The following is a 19,186-nucleotide window of genomic DNA, read 5'->3' as shown; positions in this document are numbered from 1 at the left end:
TGCATCACAATTATCATAAGGATATCAACACATTAGTTTAAAAGGGACTGACCTTGAAAGGGAAGAAGAGACATTAAAATTCCTACAAGAGGATAACACTTGACCGAAGACATTTTCTTGACTATGTGAAATTCTTCTTCTACCCAGATTTGAAAACTCTTTCATCTGCTTGCGTCCACTGTTGTCATAAAACAATTACATGTTCACCTTCTGGGCTCTTTCTTCATTTTCATGATGCATTTAAATGATTCAATTGATATCTCTTTTCGCTCTGCGTAAAAAACAAAGAGCAATAGGTTGTCATGTCCCTTTTGTATGTTGATTTGTTTCTGACGACATTCCTCTGGAATCCAGCCTCCTCATTAGCACAACATCCTTGGCTGCAGGTTGCACAAAAAATGGACTTCCATCCTCTGTTTCCCTTTGTGCCACCACGCTGTCAGATGGTCCTGTCTCTCTCTGTCCTCTTCAGAAGGCACTGCCTTTCACTCCAACACAAGACAAATGCTGCCAGTCCCTGTCCTCTTTCAACCCAGGACACTTAACCCTAAGGCACTTACACTCTCACTTCAAATGGGTTGGTACATTGTACTGTATTGTATGCGTACCATTATCTATTGAAAATGCATCCCTTAGAATGTGTTTTATCTCTCCTTACAATACATATTCATATTTGGAAAATTGTATATAAAAAAAATATAGCATTAGATCATGTATTCAGCAAATGTATTTCCCAGGTCAAAATGGAACTTATATGGAAGTTAACTTAATATATTTTTTGTCCATCTTTGCCATCGTGTACAAGATCACCGAGACTGAAAAATGTGCTACTGTACATCAACAATTAGCTATGGCACTAAGTTAAGACATGTGATTTATTGTCATGATAGGAGTCATGCATATACATTATTATAGTATCCCAAGCCTTTCCCTAAGAAAAACAGTGGCGTACTAAAGTATTTAATTCAGAGCTTTAGGTGAAAACATCACCGATGAATAAGGAAAACCAGCTTTGTTTCTCTCAGAGAAGAGGAAGAATGACTAACACCTCCATTTTGTGACAGGAGCTGCAGCCTGAGAGTGTGAAATGTCTTCTGGTTTCCCTGGTGATTCTTCACCTCTTGGGTTTGGTCAGGAAACAACACATCTGCACCTACCTGTATGCTTCTCTGAAAGTGTGGGCATTTTTTGTTCAGAAAATAAAATGTGTAGAACAGGCACGTATTATGAAAATGTTGATAATATTCAACATGTATTATTCTTAAATGTATTGAGAATACTTGGGCTATTGCAAAACATACATACATACAGTTGAAGTCGGATGTTTACATACACCTTAGCCAAATACATTTAAACTCAGTTTTTCACAATTCCTGACATTTAATCCTAGTAAATATTCCCCGTTTTAGGTCAGTTAGGATCACCACTTTATATTATTAAGAATGTGAAATGTCAGAATAATAGTAGAGAGATTGATTTATTTCAGCTTTTATTTCTTTCATCACATTCCCAGTGGGTCAGAAGTTTACATACACTCTATTAGTATTTGGTAGCATTGCCTTTAAATTGTTTAAGTTGGGTCAAACGTTTTGGGTAGCTTTCCACAAGCTTCCCACAATAAGTTGGGTGAATTTTGGCCCATTCCTCCTGAAAGAGCTGGTGTAACTGAGTCAGGTTTGTAGGCCTCCTTGCTTGCACACACTTTTTCAGTTCTGCCCACAAATCTTCTATAGGATTGAGATCAGGGCTTTGTGATGGCCACTCCAATACCTTGACTTTGTTGTCCTTAATCCATTTTTCCACAACTTTGGAAGTATGCTTGGGGTCATTGTCCATTTGGAAGACCCATTTGTGACCAAGCTTTAACTTCCTGACTAATGTCTTGAGATGTTGCTTCAACATATCCACATAATTTTCCTTCCTCATGTCGCCATCTATTTTGTGAGGTGCACCAGTCCCTCCTGCAGAAAAGCACCCCCACAACATGATGCTGCCACCCCGTGCTTCACAGTTGGTATGGTGTTCATCGGCTTGCAAGCCTCCCCCTTTTTCCTCCAAACAAAACAATGGTCATTATGGCCAAACAGTTATATTGTTGTTTCATCAGACACGAGGACATTTCTCCAAAAAGTACGATCTTTGTCCCCATGTGCAGTTGCAAACCGTTGTCAGGCTTTTTATGGCGGTTTTAGAGCAGTGGCTTCTTCCTTACTAAGCGGCCTTTCAGGTTATATCGATATAGCACTCGTTTTACTGTGGATATAGATACTTTTGTACCTGTTTCCTCCAGCATCTTCTGGGTTTGATTTGCACTTTTCGCACCAAAGTACGTTCATCTCTAGGAGACAGAATGCGTCTCCTTCCTGAGCGGTATGATGGCTGTGTTGGTGTTTATACTTGCGTACTATTGTTTGTACAGATGAACGTGGTACCTTCAGGCATTTGGAAAATGCTCCCAAGGGTGAACCAGCCTTGTGGAGGTCTACCATTTTCTTTCTGAGGTCTTGGCTGATTTCATTTGATTTTCCCATTATGTCAAGTAAAGAGGCATTGAGTTTGAAGGTAGGCCTTGAAATACATCCACATTTACATCTCCAATTGACTCAAAGGATGTCAATTAGCCTATCAGAAGCTTCTAAAGCCATGACATCATTTTCTGGAATTTTCCAAGCTGTTTAAAGGCACAGTCAACTTAGTGTATGTAAACTTCTGACCCACTGGAATTGGGAAACAGTGAATTATTAATGTGTAAAAATGTGTAAACAAGTGTAAACAATTGTTTGAAAAATTACTTGTCATGCACAAAGTAGATGTCCTAACAGACTTGCCAAAACTATAGTTTGTTAACAAGAAATTTGTGGAGTGGTTGAAAAACGAGTTTTAATGACTCCAACATAACTGTATGTAAACTTCAGACTTCAACTGTATATCAATTGAACATGGTGTTTTTTTTTAAGTTAACCAAACTGTCAATGCTAGCACTTGTACACTGTGGGTAGTCAAGCAGAACAATGCCTGAGAGGAGGGGAAATAATTATTCTTAGAAGACGAGACAGCATTCCACCCATGGGATGTCAGAATTAGCAGAGCAGAAACCAAAATATTGATGAGTCCACTCTACCAAGGCATCTGGGGAGCAGCGGCGGTTTGACTTCCAAAGACACGCTAGAGTGCTTTTCCTCTAAGCTGTTCCACTCATAACAACCCCCACCTACCCACACACATCGAGAAAAATCGAGCATTTGCTTTACTGTATGTTGCAAGTGTGTCAAAGTGCACCATTTTCAGTTCAAAACAGACCATTTTGTTTAAGATGTGGGTTACTTTTGTGTCATATATATACTGCAAATGTGCTTCCTACTGCATGTGACTGAAAGTCCTACTGAGTGATGGTGTTTTCCAGAGTGGTCACAAGTGCATACGTGTTAAAAAAATAAATACATTTAAAGTGCATTTACGTGTATACAGATGATTCATGTTGGTATGTCTTTGTTTCCCTACATCTTATTTACTCCCTGCCTCCCAATGGTCATTGGCTTAAGATGCTACATGGATGGCCATGTAGTTTTAGTCTATTCTGCATCACTGTGTGTGTGTGTGTGTGTGTGTGTGTGTGTGTGTGTGTGTGTGTGTGTGTGTGGGTGGGGGGAGGGGAGTTAACAAATCTTAAAAACAAGCTGCTTGTGGTTGATGTAGAATGGTCATTTCTGCATAAAGTCATTCTGAGAAGTGTTCAGATGATTCATGTTGGTATGTCTTTGTTTCCCTACATCTTATTTACTCCCTGCCTCCCAATGGTCATTGGCTTAAGATGCTACATGGATGGCCATGTAGTTTTAGTCTATTCTGCATCAAATCAAATTAAAAACAAGCTGCTTGTGGTTGATGTAGAATGGTCATTTCTGCATAAAGTCATTCTGAGAAGTGTTCAGAATGCAATGTATTTTAAATGTATTTGACAGAAAACAAATGTTTGAAAGCAAGCCTGGTGACAGTGAAAGAATGGGCAACAAGTTTTTGTTGTGTTATTGGGTGTTATTCATTTAGCAAAGCCGTGGACATTTAGCTGTAATTCTTTTGCCAGTTTCTCTTAATAGCATTTATACCTGATGCAAATACATAAATACACATTTAGCTACACTACATGGCTTCCCCGAGTAGCTGCATTCTCAAATGTGCAGGACAAAATGTATAACATGATGAAAATGCAGACACTAAGGGCTCCATTTTAACACACCTAACACAAATAAATAATGTAAATCTAAGGGCTGGCAGTTGTGCTATAGGTTGGGTTTTCACAATCGGAATTATGGGAGCAGTAACTAGTGAATGTGCGCCACGGCTAAATATGGTATTCATACCCCTTGACTTTTTACACATTTTGTTGTGTCACAGCCTGAATTCAAAATAGATTTTTTTTTAAATCTCACCCATCTACACACATTAGCCCATAATGACAAAGTGAAAACATGTTTAGAATTTTTAGCAAAGTTTTGCTAATTAAATATAGAAATATCTCATTTACATACAGTACCAGTCAAACGTTTGGACACACCTACTCCTTCAAGGGGATTTCTTTATTTGTACAATTTTCTAAATCGTAGAATAATAGTGAAGACATCAAAACTATAAAATAACCCATACGGAATCATGCAGTAACCAAAGAAGTGTTAAACAAATCAAAATATATTTTACATCTGAGATTCTTCAAAGTAGCCACCCTTTGACTTGATGACAGCTTTGCACACTCTTGGCATTGTCTCAACCAGCTTCATGAGGTAGTCACCTGGATTGTTTTTCGACTACCACTTTGAAGATGCAAATTCTTTTTTTTATTGTGAAACAAACAGGAAATAAGACACAAAAAAATAGAACTTGAACGTGTATAACTATTCACCCCCCCCCCCCAAAAAGTCAAGACTTTGTAGAGCCGCTTTTTGCAGCAATTACCGCTGCAAGTCTCTTGGGTATGTCTCTATAAGCTTGGCACATCTAGCCACTGGGATTTTTTTCCATTCTTCAAGGCAAAACTGCTCCAGCTCCTTCAAATTGGATGGGTTCCGCTGGTGTACTGTACAGCAATCTTTAAGTCATGCCACAGATTCTCCATTGGATTGAGGTCTGGGCTTTGACTAGGCCATTCCAAGACATTGAAATGTTTCCCCTTCAACCACTCGAGTGTTGCTTTAGCAGTATGCTTTAGGGTCATTGTCCTGCTGGAAGGTGAACCTCCGTCCCAGTCTCAAATCTCAGGTTTCCCTCAAGACGTTCCCTGTATTTAGTGCCATCCATTATTAATTCAATTCTGACCAGTTTCCCAGTCCCTGCCGATGAAAAACATCCCCACAGCATGATGCTGCCACCACCATGCTTCACTTTGGGGATGATATTCTCAGGGTGATGAGAGGTGTTGGGTTTGCGCCAGACATAGCATTTTCCTTGATGGCCAAAAAGCTCAATTTTAGTCTCATATGACCAGAGTACCTTCTTCCATATGTTTGGTGAGTCTCCCACTTGCCTTTTGGCGAACACCAAATGTGTTTGATTATTTTTTTCTTTAAGCAATGGGCTTCTTTCTGGTCACTCTTCTGCAAAGCCCAGCTCTGTGGAGTGTACGGCTTAAAGTCGTCCTATGGACAGACACTCCAATCTCTGCTGTGGAGCTTCGTAGCTCCTTCTGGATCATCTTCGGTCTCTGTTGCCTCTCTGATGAATGCCCTCCTTGCCTGGTCCGTGAGTTTTGATGGGCGGCCCTCTCTTGGCAGGTTTGTTATGGTGCCATATTCTTTCCATTTTTTAATAATGGATTTAATGGTGCCCCGTGGGATGTTCAAAGTTTCTGATATTTTTTTTAGAACCCAACCCTGATCTGTACTTCTCCACAACTTTATCCCTGACCTGTTTGGTCTTCATGGTGCCGCTTGCTTGGTGGTGCCCCTTGCTTAGTGGTGCTGCAGACTCTGGGGCCTTTCAGAACATATGAGATCTGAGATCATGTGACACTTAGATTGCACACAGGTGGACTTTATTTAACTAATTATGTGACTTCTGAAGGTAATTGGTTGCACCAGATCTTATTTAGGGGCTTCAAATCAAAGGGGGTGAATACACATGCCACACCCCTTTTTTATTCTTTAGAATTTTTTGAAATAAGTCATTTTTTAAATTTCACTTCACCAATTTAACAAAATAGGAAAAATGCCAAGGGGGATGAATACTTTTGGAAGGCACTGCATGGGTTACATTCAGATGACTCCCGTGACACTTCTGGGGGTCGTAGAGCAAAACTAAGAACACAGAGAGAGAGAGAGTCGTGAGAGTCTCCCCTTTCCATAGTGGGGTCATATTATACTGAACAAAAATATAAACACAACATGTGAAGTGTTGGTCCCGTTTCATGATCTGAAATAAAACAGATCCCACACAAATTGCTTATTTCTCTCAAATTCTGTGCACAAATGTATTTACATCCCTGTAAGTGAGAATTTCTCTTTTGCCAAGTTAATCCATCCACCTGACAGATGTGGCATATCAAGATTAAGCAGCGTGATATGTGTGTTATGCATTTTATGTGTTTTTTTGTTTTTTTGTTTCCTGTTTGAATCCCAGTAAGAGTAAGCGTTGCTGAGGCAGCGACTAATTGAGGATCCCAATAAATACAATAAATATATCCACTCCTCCCACCTCAGCGCAAGTCAGGTGATGGTAGACAGGTTATTTGTTGAACCTGGCGTGAATGCTGGAAAATGCCAGGGTGTCAGTTTTTACATGACAAAATTTCAAACTAACGTAGTTTGAAACTTTCGCCTTCTTAGCACCAGCCAAAAATGGAGCCCTAGGTTGAGGATAATAAAAATGTGTCATCCAAACATCTGAGATCCAGCAATGTAAGCATTTTTACACACTCCTCCCGTTGCTTATTCATGCGCTTCTCCACCCGTTTGTGGTCTACTTGTGTGTCTGTACTGACATGTATGTGTAACTGATAGATGCACACATACTCACTACATGTTAATGTTTTTAAATATATGTCAATTGTAAAGGCTTTTGTCTCTAATGTCTCTAAGTGTCGGACCCCAGTACGACTAGCTGTCGCCATTGGCTTCGGCTAATGGTGATCCTAATATATCAAAATGCATTTCCCAAAAGCTTCACAGCTAACGTCAAATAGTAGAGCTTAGCTAAGAACGAAGTTGAGGAAGAAAAGAGCTAGTGATTGGTGGTCTGATATCAAGTCATCTCTGTTCCCCTTCACAATAGTAAGGGAGGGTCAGAAGTTGTTTAAGAGCTGTGATAGAGAGTACATAAGAACCATGGAACATCTCCCAGCGAGTGAGAAATGCATCAGTTATCCATATCTCAGACGTTCAAGGAGATGATGGAGGTTACTATTTTTGATGATGAGCAATGCCTTGCTTTCAGAAGATCACAGCTAAGAGTTTGTGTGACACCTCAGAACATCTTTTGAAGTTTGGGTGAGAAGGTAATTTGACCTTACAACACAAGACAACTGAATGGACAGTTTGCATGGAAGCTATGGGTTTATCAAAGATTCACAAAAATAATTTTACCAACCTCCGCTCAGTCCAGAGGGAATAGCAGTGAACAGCATATAACATATACTGTACTTGCTCAATGCCAGCTCCTCTTCGAATTACTCCCTGTTACGCACGCCTCTTGGAGGGAACGCAACACCCTGCCACTCAACTCCCCATGGAGTGAAAAGAGGTATGGGATTGGGGGTAAGGATGACAAAGGCACAAAAAATATCATTAACAGGGAATGTATTCCTTCACACGGTAATATGGGGGAAAGGGGCTGATGGAACCAAAGCAAAGAAAGTTCAAGTTAAAGAACCCCCTCTCCTACCTTACCTACCCACAACTTACCTAACTAGCACCAACTGGTGCACTAAACAAAATACAGGGAATGGTCCGTCCAGGTCTTACCTAGTGTGCATAGACTATAGGTATATGTATGCCCGCAGGCCTCTTGCCTAAGCACTCCCAAGGTGCCCCCCCCCCAGGAACCCATGAAACAGAAAAATACAAACAATTTCAATAATCAAAAACACTGCGTCCTATTGACACACACACCTCAGAAGTAGCGGCTGCAAAATACTTAACAAAACCTGTCTCTGAGCAACAACCAACAGCCAAGCCACTCTCCCTGAACAGCAAACAATACTGGGGTATACCCAGAAGCTCTCTCCCTGAACACCAAACAATACTGGGGTATACCCAGAAGCTCTCTCCCTGAACACCAAACAATACTGGGGTATACCCAGAAGCTCTCTCCCTGAACACCAAACAATACTGGGGTATACCCAGAAGCTCTCTCTCTGAGCAACAGCCAAGCCACTCTCCCTGAACAACAAACAATACTGGGGCATACCCAGAAGCTCTCTCTCTGAGCAACAGCCAAGCCACTCTCCCTGAACACCAAACAATACTGGGGTATACCCAGAAGCTCTCTCTCTGAGCAACAGCCAAGCCACTGTCCCTGAACACCAAACAATACTGGGGTATACCCAGAAGCTCTCTCTCTGAGCAACAGCCAAGCCACTGTCCCTGAACACCAAACAATACTGGGGTATACCCAGAAGCTCTCTCTCTGAGCAACAGCCAAGCCACTGTCCCTGAACACCAAACAATACTGTGGCATACCCAGAAGCTCTCTCTCTGACCACCAAACAATACTGGGGCATACCCAGAAGCTCTCTCCCTGACCACCAAACAATACTGGGGCATACCCAGAAGCTCTCTCTCTGAACACCAAACAATACTGGGGCATACCCAGAAGCTCTCTCTCTGAACACCAAACAATACTGGGGCATACCCAGAAGCTCTCTCTCTGAACACCAAACAATACTGGGGCATACCCAGAAGCTCTCTCTCTGAACACCAAACAATACTGGGGCATACCCAGAAGCTCTCTCCCTGAACACCAAACAATACTGGGGCATACCCAGAAGCTCTCTCTCTGAACACCAAACAATACTGGGGCATACCCAGAAGCTCTCTCTCTGAACACCAAACAATACTGGGGCATACCCAGAAGCTCTCTCTCTGAACACCAAACAATACTGGGGCATACCCAGAAGCTCTCTCCTCTGAACAGCAAACAATACTGGGGCATACCCAGAAGCTCTCTCCTCTGAACACCAAACAATACTGGGGCATACCCAGAAGCTCTCTCCCTGAACACCAAACAATACTGGGGCATACCCAGAAGCTCTCTCCCTGAACACCAAACAATACTGGGGCATACCCAGAAGCTCTCTCTCTCTGAACAGCAAACAATACTGGGGCATACCCAGAAGCTCTCTCTCTGAACACCAAACAATACTGGGGCATACCCAGAAGCTCTCTCTGAACACCAAACAATACTGGGGCATACCCAGAAGCTCTCTCCCTGAACACCAAACAATACTGGGGCATACCCAGAAGCTCTCTCCCTGAACACCAAACAATACTGGGGCATACCCAGAAGCTCTCTCCTGACCACCAAACAATACTGGGGCATACCCAGAAGCTCTCTCCTTGACCACCAAACAATACTGGGGCATACCCAGAAGCTCTCTCCTTGACCACCAAACAATACTGGGGCATACCCAGAAGCTCTCTCCTTGACCACCAAACAATACTGGGGCATACCCAGAAGCTCTCTCCTTGACCACCAAACAATACTGGGGCATACCCAGAAGCTCTCTCCCTGAACACCAAACAATACTGGGGCATACCCAGAAGCTCTCTCCCTGAACACCAAACAATACTGGGGCATACCCAGAAGCTCTCTCTCTGAACAGCAAACAATACTGGGGCATACCCAGAAGCTCTCTCTCTGAACACCAAACAATACTGGGGCATACCCAGAAGCTCTCTCTCTGAACACCAAACAATACTGGGGCATACCCAGAAGCTCTCTCCCTGAACACCAAACAATACTGGGGCATACCCAGAAGCTCTCTCCTGACCACCAAACAATACTGGGGCATACCCAGAAGACTGTGCTCTCTGAACACCAAACAATACTGGGGCATACCCAGAAGCTCTCTCCTTGACCACCAAACAATACTGGGGCATACCCAGAAGCTCTCTCCTTGACCACCAAACAATACTGGGGCATACCCAGAAGCTCTCTCTCTGAACACCAAACAATACTGGGGCATACCCAGAAGCTCTCTCTCTCTGAACAGCAAACAATACTGGGGCATACCCAGAAGCTCTCTCTCTCTGAACAGCAAACAATACTGGGGCATACCCAGAAGCTGGAGAAGGAGTCTGTAATGGCAGACAGCTGTATCCTCTGAGGAGAGGGCAGGGTCAGCTCCAATTAGCAAAGGGGCCGACCAATCATCTGCTTGGGGGAATCCAGGAAGCAATTTCCTGAAATACACACATATACATACAAACCCTTAACAACACAGATACTGGGGAACGTAACAATCCCTAATTAACAACAAATCACTCGGGGGGGAAACTAATGCATTTCAAGGACATTAATAAGACAACATAACCTATTTTCCTGTGTTCAGCTAGACCCCATGCATCTGACATTCTCATGAGGTGACTGTGCTCTCTTGAAGTGTGATCCCAACGGAACAAATAACTACAGAGTGCAGTGGTATCAGAGAGGTCTGGAGGAGGATAATGGTGACGGAGGGGATGGCTGCCGTTTTCCGGATTCCTAACACACTGTGTTATTTTGTGTGTTTTTTCGCATTGTTTGTATCTTATTTTGTACATAATGTTCCTTCTACCACCTCTTATGACCGAAAAGAGCTTCTGGATATCAGAACAGAGATTACTCACCTCAAACCGGACAAAGATTTTTCTGTAATGAGTCAAAGGATATAAGCAAAGGATGTACTGCTTCTCCGAGACCTGGCCCAAATCCGCGAATTACGTGGATTCACAACCTCACCTTGGAGGACAATGGTGTGTTCTGTTGCAGAGTTTGGGCCGATAGGAAAAACATGTATAGGAGAATACCTTCATTGTACTGCGTCTCAAGAACAAGCAGGCTTACTCCTGATCTTACCTAAACACTGATCTTACATAAACACCGATCTTACCTAAACACCGATCTCACCTAAACACCGATCTCACCTAAACACCGATCTCACCTAAACACCGATCTCACCTAAACACCAATCTCACCTAAACACAGATCTCACCTAAACACCGATCTTACCTAAAGACTTGACCTTTCCCATATTTACCTTTCCTATTCATTAGGAACACCTGCTTTTCTATGACATAGACTGACCAGGTGAATCCAGTGTAGATGAAGGGGAGGAGACAGGTTAAATGAGGATTTTTAAGCCTTGAGACAATAGAGACATTAATTGTGTATGTGTACCATTCAGAGGGTGTATGGGCAAGACACCATATTTGTGCCTTTGAACGGGGTATGGCAGTAGGTGCCACCCAAAGAATTGGATTCAAAGCATTGGATTCAAAGCATTGGATTCAACATGGGTCAGCGTCCCTGTGGAATGCTTTTGACAACTTGTAGAGTCCATGTTAGGTAGGTGTTCCTAAATGTTTTGTACACTCAGTATATATCAGTCTTTAAATGCATTGATAATCATTTTCAGGTTTTATTTTGCCAAATGTCAAATAACAATTGACTGTGTAAATTACTATTGAGGGAATCATGTGAAAAATATTACCAGCCTGTCACTATATCTCTTCCTTCAGCCCTAGATCTTGAGTTTTACATGATAAGTATGCAGTGATATAGAGAACAATATGGAAAGTAGTTGTAAGAGAAACCACTGGCATGGTAAATCTGATAATATAAGTAATATAAGAGTTTGTCCCAATATTAATTTATGTCCAATATATCTAATTGGGTGTGTGTGGGTCTGTCTGTGTGTGTGTGTGTGTGTTTGTTTCTAGGAGAAAGGGGAGGTAAGACCACAAACACTTTTCAGCAATGTGTGTGTGAATGTTTATGCAGTGCCTCCAGCATATGTGAGGACCCGGTGTTCTTCAGATCCTGTTAGAGACCAGAGAACACAGGCTCTTATATCAAACCCCCGAGGACACAACACCAGCCATACCCCCGAGGACACAGCACCAGCCATACCCCCGAGGACACAGCACCAGCCATACCGCCGAGGACACAGCACCAGCCATACCGCCGAGGACACAGCACCAGCCATACCGCCGAGGACACAGCACCAGCCATACCGCCGAGGACACAGCACCAGCCATACCGCCGAGGACACAGCACCAGCTATACCCCCGAAGACACAGTACCAGCCATACCCCCGAGGACACAGCACCAGCCATACCCCCGAGGACACAGCACCAGCCATACCGCCGAGGACACAGCACCAGCCATACCCCCGAGGACACAGCACCAGCCATACCCCCGAGGACACAGCACCAGCCATACCCCGAGGACACAGCACCAGCCATACCCCCGAGGACACAGCACCAGCCATACCCCCGAGGACACAGCACCAGCCATACCGCCGAGGACACAACACCAGCTAAACCCCTGAAGACACAGCACCAGCCATACCGCCGAGGACACAGCACCAGCTATACCCCCGAAGACACAGCACCAGCCATACCCCCGAGGACACAGCACCAGCCATACCCCCGAGTACACAGCAAGTACACAGCACCAGCCATACCGCCGAGGACACAGCACCAGCTTAACCCCCGAGGATATGGCCCCAGCTTAACTTCTTGGTGATACCACACTGAACATCGGAAAATGTGCTCAATTACATATTTTATGAAATCCCTATTAGTATTCAGTGAGTTCAACGACCAGATACAATGCTATTTTACAATAAACAAATTGACAACAGACTTTCAGCGCACTTACAGGGAAGGACATTCAACAAGCACTTTAACAAATGACTGACAATTGGCTAAGAAAAATTGATAATAATAATAATAATGTGGGGCTGTTGTTAGACTTCAGTGCGGCTTTTGACATTATCGACCATAGTCTGCTGCTGGAAAAACGTATGGATTATGGCTTTAGACCCCCTGCTTTATTGTGGATAAAGAGTTAAATAAAGTCTATCAGAACACAGAGGGTGTTCTTTAATTGAAGCCTCTCCAACATAATCCAGGTAGAATCAGGAATTCTCCAGGGCAGCTGTTTAGGCCCCTTACTTTTTTCAATCTTTACTAACGAAATGCCACTCACTGGCTTTGAGTAAAGCCAGGCTGTCTATGTATGCGGGTGACTCAACACTATACATGTCAGCTACTACAGCGACTGAAATGACTGCAACACTTAACAAAGAGCTGCAGATAGTTTCAGAATGGGTGGCAAGGAATAAGTTAGTCCTAAATAGTTCCAAAACCAAAAGCATTGTTTTTGGGACAAATCATTCACTCAACCCTAAACCTCAACTAAATCTTGTAATGAATCATGTGGAAATTGAGCAATTTGAGGTGACTAAACTGATTGGAGTAACCATGGATTGTAAACTGTCATGGTCAAAACATATTGATACAACAGTAGCTAAGATGGGGATAAGTCTGTCCATAAGAAAGTCCTGCTCTGCCTGCTTAACAACACTAACAACAAGGCAGGACCTAAAAGCCCTAGTTTTGTCGCACCTGGACTACTGTTCAGTAGTGTGGTCAGATGCCGAAAATTAGAATTCTCAGAACAGGGCAGCACGGCTGACCCTTAAAAAAGTACACGGGATGCTAACATTAATGATATGCATGTCAATCTCTCATGTCTCAAACTGGAAAAGAGATGGACTTCAGCACTACTTGTTTTTGTAAGAAATTTTGACGAGCTCAATGTACCGAGCTGTCTGTTTAAACGACAAACACACAGCTCGGACACCCATGCATACCCCACAAGACATGCCACCAGAAATCTCTTCACAATCCCCAAGTCCAGAAAAGACAATGGGAGGACTATATAGAGCCATGACTACATGGAACTCTATTCCACATCAGGTAGCTGATGCAAGCAGTAAAATCAGATTTTAAAAAACAGTAAAAATACACAGCGGGGACTGTGACAAGACACACAAAGGTACAGACACACACGCTAGCACATGCACGTACATTTTGTATTGTAGATACAGTGCCTTGCGAAAGTATTCGGCCCCCTTGAACTTTGCGACCTTTTGCCACATTTCAGGCTTCAAACATAAAGATATACAACCATATTTTTTTGTGAAGAATCAACAAAACAAGTGGGACACAATCATGAAGTGGAACGACATTTATTGGATATTTCAAACTTTTTTAACAAATCCAAAACTGAATAATTGGGCGTGCAAAATTATTCAGCCCCTTTACTTTCAGTGCAGCAAACTCTCTCCAGAAGTTCAGTGAGGATCTCTGAATGATCCAATGTTGACCTAAATGACTAATGATGATAAATACAATCCACCTGTATGAAATCAAGTCTCCGTATAAATGCACCTGCACTGTGATAGTCTCAGAAGTCCGTTAAAAGCACAGAGAGCATCATGAAGAACAAGGAACACACCAGGCAGGTCCGAGATACTGTTGTAAAGAAGTTTAAAGCCGGATTTGGATACAAAAAGATTTCCCAAGCTTTAAACATCCCAAGGAGCACTGTGCAAGCAATAATATTGAAATGGAAGGAGTATCAGACCACTGCAAATCTACCAAGACCTGGCCATCCCTCTAAACTTTCAGCTCATACAAGGAGAAGACTGATCAGAGATGCAGCCAAGAGGCCCATGATCACTCTGGATGAACTGCAGAGATCTACAGCTGAGGTGGGAGACTCTGTCCATAGGACAACAATCAGTCGTATATTGCACAAATCTGGCCTTTATGGAAGAGTGGCAAGAAGAAAGCCATTTCTTAAAGATATCCATAAAAAGTGTCGTTTAAAGTTTGCCACAAGCCACCTGGGAGACACACCAAACATGTGGAAGAAGGTGCTCTGGTCAGATGAAACCAAAATTGAACTTTTTGGCAACAATGCAAAACGTTATGTTTGGCGTAAAAGCAACACAGCTCATCACCCTGAACACACCATACCCACTGTCAAACATGGTGGTGGCAGCATCATGGTTTGGGCCTGCTTTTCTTCAGCAGGGACAGGGAAGATGGTTAAAATTGATGGGAAGATGGATGGAGCCAAATACAGGACCATTCTGGAAGAAAACCTGATGGAGTCTGCAAAAGACCTGAGACTGGGACGGAGATTTGTCATCCAACAAGACAATGATCCAAAACATAAAGCAAAATCTACAATGGAATGGTTCAAAAATAAACATATCCGGTGTTAGAATGGCCAAGTCAAAGTCCAGACCTGAATCCAATCGAGAATCTGTGGAAAGAACTGAAAACTGCTGTTCACAAATGTTCTCCATCCAACCTCACTAAGCTCGAGCTGTTTTGCAAGGAGGAATAGGAAAAAATTTCAGTCTCTCGATGTGCAAAACTGATAGAGACATACCCCAAGCGACTTACAGCTGTAATCGCAGCAAAAGGTGACGCTACAAAGTATTAACTTAAGGGGGCTGAATAATTTTGCACGGCCAATTTTTCAGTTTTGATTTGTTAAAAAAGTTTGAAATATCCAATAAATGTCGTTCCACTTCATGATTGTGTCCCACTTGTTGTTGATTCTTCACAAAAAAATACAGTTTTATATCTTTATGTTTGAAGCCTGAAATGTGGCAAAAGTTCGCAAAGTTCAAGGGGGCCGAATACTTTCGCAAGGCACTGTATGTATTGGTTTAGTAATGTTATATTATGTACTGTTTTATATGTAATGTAAGTGCCTTAATGTGTTTGGAACCCAGCAAGAGCTTGGCAGCAGCTAATGGAGATCCCGAATAAATTCAAATGAGTGTTCAGTGCCCTCTTGTGGTTCAGCTCTGCAAGTACATGGCTACATTCTATTCCAGTCAGTATCACATCTTCAGGTCTTTTTTATTTAACTAGGCAAGTCAGTTAAGAACAAATTCTTATTTACAATGATGGCCTAGGAACAGTGTGTTAACTGTCTTGTTCAGGGGCAGAATGACAGATTTGTACCTTGTCAGCTCAGGTATTTGATCTTGCAAACTTTTGGTTACTAGTCCAACGCTCTAACCACTAGGCTACCTACCTTCTGTGAAAAAACATTTATTTCCTTCTCTTCAACATGAAAAATGAAGTCTGATTAGTTATAGACTGAACCAATTACTGTATTCAGCCATTCTACATTCAATTTGTAAGTCGCTCTGGATAAGAGCGTCTGCTAAATGACTTAAATGTAATGTAAATGTACACTCCCAACCACATTGATTGAATCAATGAAAACATAGTCTAAAACACGTCTAAATCTTATGATAAACAAAGTTTATTATACAGTTTCCGTATGTTCATGGACTTGAGTGTTACTACACGGTAATGCTCCATAATAAATCAAATGTATATTCACGGCATACTGCGGTTCAAAACATGCCGGCAAGCAGTTTCCAAAAGTTCTTCAGTAAACACAACACACAGAACACAATCATGGCTGAAACCATAGAGATGTAAACATAGCCAACATTTTCATAACAGCTTTGGAAGGCTTACAGCATGTCACAAACTCCATGTGACTGTGAAATGAATACAATATGCTAAACAAAGCCAAGCATATAGTGAGTAGGCTAAGTGCCGTGGGGGGGGGGGTAAGGAGTGCAGGGATTGCAACATGCAAGTGCCGTGAAATATTGTTCTGTCTGTAGTTCTCTGTTCTCCTCTACAAACGTTGTCTTTCTAATTTACAAACGTTGTCTTTATAATACATTTCTGTTTTGCTCCAAATAGCTTACCTATCTTTACGCATGCTGTGAGCTAACAGTGATAAGTATAGCTTGAGTGAGACATTCAAAAATACATTCGGGAGCACATTTTGTGAAATCTGCACCATTCAAATGCTCCTGTAAGGCTGGAACACCCCTCCCCCATAAAAGACATCCAAGGCATTTGAGAAGTATGTAACAAGCATTTATGATATTTTAGCTGAGTTGTGTTGCCAGTTGTACCTCGGAAATATAATTATTTTGGGTCTTCTGAGTCTTTTTCATTCAGTATGACAGGAAACAGATAACGTCACTAGGACATTAACAAGGCAGTTCCTGAAGAGCTAATTTCACTCATTCATACTCCTTGTTAATGTTAATTTGACCTCATGCATCACTGCATTTAAAAGTGTTTGAAGGTTGCTATCTATTTGAGGATTAATTTAATAATTTTGTGGGGGAATAATTTAACAACAATATATATATATATATATATATAACAATATATATATATATATATATATAACAAAATATATATAACAATATATATATATAACAATATATATATATATATATATATTTACCTCTGGATGAACCTATTTAAATCCAGTTGCAGACTGTATCTTTCAATCATTGTGCACAATACCAAGTGTGAATGAAAAAAATGTATTCCGCTCGTAGTTCATACGTGTGTACCTTTTACCCTCAATATTTGTCTAGATATCCTGATCGGCACTGGATGAAAATGGAGGGAAAACACCAGCAAGAATATTGGCAGAGCGAAGGGATGTTTTTGACAGAACGAATGTACAACGTTACACATACACTATTCTTTATTTTATACATTGTAGAATAATAGTGAAGACATCAAAACTATGAAACAACACATATGGAATCATATAATAACCAAAAAAGTCTTAAACAAATCAAAATATATTTTACATTTGAGATTCTTCAAAGTAGCCACCCTTTGCCTTGATGACAGTTTTGCACACTCTTGGCATTCTCTCAACCAGCTTCATGAGGTAGTCACCTGGAATGCTTTTCAATTAACAGGTGTGCCTTCTTAAAAGTTCATTTGTGGAATTTATTTTCTTCTTAATGCTTTTGAGCCAATCAGTTGTGTTGTGACAATGTAGGGGTGGTTTTACCTATTTGGTAAAAGACCAAGTCCATATTATGGAAAAAACATCTCAAATAAGCAAAAAGAAACAACAGTCCATCATTACTTTAAGACATGAAGGTCAGTCAATATGGAACATTTCAAGAACTTTGAACGTTTCTTTAGGTGCAGTCGCAAAAACCATCAAATGCCATGATGAAACTGTCTCTCATGAGGACCGCCACAGGAATGGAAGACCCAGAGTTACCTCTGCTGCAGAGGACAAGTTCATTCAAGTTACCAGCCTCAGAAATCGCAGGCCAAATAAAGTGTTCAACAGACACATCTCAACATCAACTGTTCAGAGGAGACTGTGAATCAGGTCTTCATGGTCGAATTGCTGCAAAGAAACCACTACTAAAGAACACCAATAAGAAGAAGAGACTTGCTTGGGCCAAGAAACACAAGCAATGGACATTAGACCGGTGGAAATGTGTCCTTTGGTCTGGAGTCCAAATTGGAGATTTTTGTTTCCAACCGACGTGTCTTTGTGAGATGCGGTGTGAGTGAACAGATCTCTGCATGTGTGGTTCCCACCGTGAAGCATGGAGGAGGAGTGATCGTGTGAGGGTGCTTTGCTGGTGACACTGTCTGTGATTTATTTAGAATTCAAGGCACACTTAACCAGCATGGCTACCACAGCATTCTACAGCGATATGCCATCCCATCTGCTTTGGGCTTAGTGGGACTATAATTTGTTTTTCAACAGGACAATGACTCAACACACTTCCTGGCTGTGTAAGGGCTATTTGACCAAGAAGGAGAGTGATGGAGTGCTGCATCAGATGACCTGGCCTCCATAATCCCCCGACCTCAACCCAATTGAGATGGTTTGGCATGAGTTGGACTGCAGAGTGAAGGAAAAGCTGGCAACAAGTGCTCAGTAAATGTGGGAACTCCTCCAAGACTGTTGGAAAAGCATTCCAGGTGAAGCTGGTTGAGAGAATGCCAAGATTGTGCAAAGCTGTCATTAAGGCAAAGGGTGGCTATTTGTAGAATCTCAAATATTAAATATATTTTGATTTGTTTAACACTTTTTTGGTTACTACATGATTCCATGTGTGTTATTTCATAGTTGTTATGTCTTTACTATTGTTCTACAATGTAGAAAATTGTTTTTTTTAAACCTTGAATGAGTAGGTGTTCTAAAACTTTTGACCGGTAGTGTACATGATTTTTCCTTTGAAAATACAACAATGAAACATTACACAACGAATCCATTTTTAAACATAATTACCCAAATTATTGCAGCATTAATGGACCAA

Source organism: Oncorhynchus masou, chromosome 6, assembly GCF_036934945.1.
Source record: "Oncorhynchus masou masou isolate Uvic2021 chromosome 6, UVic_Omas_1.1, whole genome shotgun sequence".
NCBI classification, from domain to species: Eukaryota; Metazoa; Chordata; class Actinopteri; order Salmoniformes; family Salmonidae; genus Oncorhynchus; species Oncorhynchus masou.
Note: the sequence above shows the minus strand (reverse complement) of the source record.